This window comes from Hyla sarda, chromosome 4, assembly GCF_029499605.1.
Source record: "Hyla sarda isolate aHylSar1 chromosome 4, aHylSar1.hap1, whole genome shotgun sequence".
NCBI classification, from domain to species: domain Eukaryota; kingdom Metazoa; phylum Chordata; class Amphibia; order Anura; family Hylidae; genus Hyla; species Hyla sarda.
Genome location: NC_079192.1, coordinates 22,278,194 through 22,281,863, shown reverse-complemented (window position 1 = coordinate 22,281,863; position 3,670 = coordinate 22,278,194). Strand labels below are relative to the sequence as shown.

General features: G+C 39.9%; 2 non-coding genes across 2 annotated transcripts; both read left to right on the top strand.

Annotated features, from left to right (window-relative positions):
- The first annotated feature begins 2,576 nt into the window (after positions 1 to 2,576).
- LOC130268155 (U8 small nucleolar RNA) lies at positions 2,577 to 2,708 on the top strand. Its single transcript, XR_008843512.1, has one exon. It is a non-coding gene; the product is annotated as a U8 small nucleolar RNA (small nucleolar RNA).
- A 463-nt stretch (positions 2,709 to 3,171) lies between these two features.
- Positions 3,172 to 3,243, top strand: TRNAW-CCA (transfer RNA tryptophan (anticodon CCA)). Its single transcript has one exon. It is a non-coding gene; the product is annotated as a tRNA-Trp (tRNA).
- The last annotated feature ends 427 nt before the right edge of the window (positions 3,244 to 3,670 follow it).

The window sequence follows — 3,670 nt, the reverse complement described above, 5'->3', positions numbered from 1 at the left end:
AATGTCTGCACTCACCAATATGCTTCAAAGGAAAATCGGACTTTATTCAGCATTGCAGCAATGCCCATAGAAAAATAAAATACATACACCCAGGTGAGCAGGGAGGGGGAGCAGCTTGCGGCTCTGCGGCCGTAGTGTTCCTTAACAACCCATTCAATATAAACCTATAAGTGCTACCTGAAATAATTACAATTCCAGTATGGTCCAAAAATATATACAATCTTTATTTAACAAATATCAAAAAAGACATAGACAGTATACCTAACCCACAAAAAAACATACACCCCAAGATAAGAGCACAAGGTATACCCATATGAATAAGTCTTTAATGGAATAGTTATGACCTTAGTACGACTCCAGCAGGAGTAGTTAAACTGACCTCACAGTGTTATAAAGAGCATAGGAATACAATAGTATGATATGAGACCTGTACCTGGATCACCTCCCACCACCACAAGGAGGGACATGCCCCCTCACCACACACCAATCACCTCACACCATCACAAGGGAGGGAAATGCCCCCTTCCCCTGAGAGGATTTCTAACACTGTGCGCTAATGAAAAGAGGTATTTGTATAATAAATATAGGGGATGGAGGCATACAAATTAGATGTACATGGTCAGGATTAGGTACTGAGTAACATTTTTTTTTGGGGGGGGGGGGGGGAATCTAACAGGTACGCTTTCAGCTCCCTTTCCATTTGAGCTGAGCTAGACTGTAGAATCATGATGCCTTAGGTGCATTGTGCTGAATATTGTGCTGAATATTTTAGCTCCCTTTGCAAGCTGCTGGACAGCACTGAGCACACAGTAGAGTTCAGAGCTGAGGTGTGTGTGCGGTCTCAGCCCATTACAGCTTATCTGACACTGAACTTCTCTTGACTGTGTGTAGCAGAGTGAGAGAGGAAGTTCTCCCTTGCAGGACTTCAGATGATATCACACCTGTTGGGTAATGCCCCCTCCCAGTCTGTCAAGCTCATTGATACTGAACAGAAGATACAGGACAATAATAAGGTAGAAAACAAAAAAATAATAAAATTAAAGGCAAGTGGTGGTTAATAGTGTTGCTCACGAATATTCGCAATTCGAATATTATTCGCGAATATCGCATATTCGCGAATTCGCGAATTTCGCGAATATAGCGCTATATATTCGTAATTACGAATATTCGTTTAATTTTTTTTTTTTTTTTCACAGTACACATCACAGTGATCACCCCTCTCTGCTTCCAGCTTGTGTGGTGTAAAGAAGGCTGTAATACTACTGTGTGAGACTGGCGTGCGAATATTCGCATATGCGAATATTCGTGTATGCTAATTTTCGTATATGCGAAAATTCCCGTATGTTAATTTTGTGTATGCTAATATTCACATATGTTAATTTTCGCATATGCGAATGTTCGCATATGCGAAAATAAAACGAGAATATAACGAGTATGCGAATATTCGCGAATATATGACGAATATTCGTCCATATATTCGCGAATATTCGCGAATATGGCCTATGCCGCTCAACACTAGTGGTTAATCATGATGCAACCAAAACAGTACCAGTCTTATAGATAGGCATGCAGTTCTTCTGCGCTGCATCCCTCATCTGCTAGGAGTGTGTAAACTGCCTATATATAGCTGGGTGAGGCTAGCTTTACATTAAAGGGGTACTCCGGTGCTAAGACATCTTATCCCCTATCCAAAGAATAGGGGATAAGAAGTCTGATCGCGGGGGTCGTCACGCCCCCTCCTATAGACTTGCATTGAGCGGACGGGTAGTGACATCACACAGGGATGGAGTCGTGAGTTTTCAGACTCGGAGCCTCCAGTGCTGCATACAGCTCACACAGGTGGGTGCAGTATGAGAGATTGCGGGGGTCCCCAGCAGCGTATAGGGGATAAGATGTCTTAGGGCCGGAGTACTCCTTTAAGTAGTGTCCATGGACACGCATATTAAGGGAGTTCCAGACATGAATGTCTGACATATGTCGGATGGCACTCAGTGTAGGGTCCCATATATGTCCTTTTGCTCCACCCAGAATTCTGCCCTTTTCCAACTAGCAGGCCCCACTGTATACATCCTGAAAGGAGGATGAATTGACACACTTCATTGGGTTTGTATTTCCTACACACAAGTCTGTGGCCTTATAAATAAACAAAATGCATCTGCTGAAGAGGGGATTCAAACCCACACATGCCGAGCAAAATGGATTAGCAATCCCTCACCTTAACCACTCTGCCACCTCATCCCTACAGCATGCTTGAGATGATGTCAAGACTATTCGAGTAAGTTAATTAGGTGCCATTTTGGTTAGGGCCTATACAGGGTCAAAGGATGGCCCTCTTCAAAGTATAGGCATTGGGGTGTGTTTATTTGAATGAACAGGTAGTAACCCAATCAGTTGTCTGATAAATCAAACCAAATTTATCTACTCTGCTAATAAGCAGATGAAAGGTTGGCACACAGACCGCTAATAATCTGCCTTGTAACACATTAGTATACTATGTATACTAGTATATGTCAACTCTCCCTAAGCTAGTTTGGGTGAGATCTCAGTGTGGTTACCGCCGCAGACTATACTCTTTATTATCAGTGAGGTTAATCCTTACCTGTTTCTCTTGGAGAAACAGATGTGATGAATGTAGGAGGCTGAGTGTGTGATTACATCAATTCTCTGCACCACCCTGTATGATAACTTGGGGTGTGTGACATTCTGAAATAGAATTTGCTGACAATGATGAAACTGTTAAATAGAAAAAAAAAGGTTTTGATGCCTTTAGTGTTAAATGGATTACGGTTAAGTTCAATATGTAAAAACAAAAGTTCTCAAAATTCTGCTTTTCCTTTCAAATTCCTGCCACAACTAATATTTATTTTCATTCCCCGATACATCTATGGTAAAATGGAAGGTGTCAACACAAAGTCCAATTTGTTGTGTAAAAAAACAAAAACCCTCATATAGGTCTGTGGATGGAAAAATAAAATATTTACGGCACTTAGAAGGTGAAGAGAAAAGAACAAAAATGTAAAAATGAACATTTTCTGTGTCCTCAAGACCAAAAACGTTGTGTGTCCTTGAGGGGATAAACATGATATAAACAGTGAAATAACAAAATATGAGGCATGGCTAAAACTAGATGAAGTCCAAGACTGAATGGTAAAGTAAAATAGGTTATCCAGTGACCTTGTGGCGCAACGGTAGCGCGTCTGACTCCAGATCAGAAGGTTGCGTGTTCAAATCACGTCAGGGTCATAGATTTTTTTGAATGTTGTTTTAAAAAATTTTTTACCATGTAAAATTCATTTCTTTTTAAACACATTTAAAACTAGAGTTTTTTTGTTAAGTAATATTCAAATGTAAATTCTAGTATATTCAAGGACATAACAATGGTGGAACCCTACAGCTCCCTTTGGGTTCTGTCTTGTCTGTAGATGAATAAGAAAGTTATAGGGATCAGAATAAGGTGATTTAAAGCATTTTTTTTTTTTTTTTAATTTTGTAAGTATTAAAACATAACAAAAATTATCTGACTTGGATATCGCACTGATCTGCAGAATAAAGATAACATGCCAGTTTTACTGTAAAGTGAACGTCGCAAAAACTAAATATCTGAAAGGTGCTTAAAAACAAAACAAAACACAACAAACTTCAAGTTATAGATCACGGGTGTCCGAGCGCT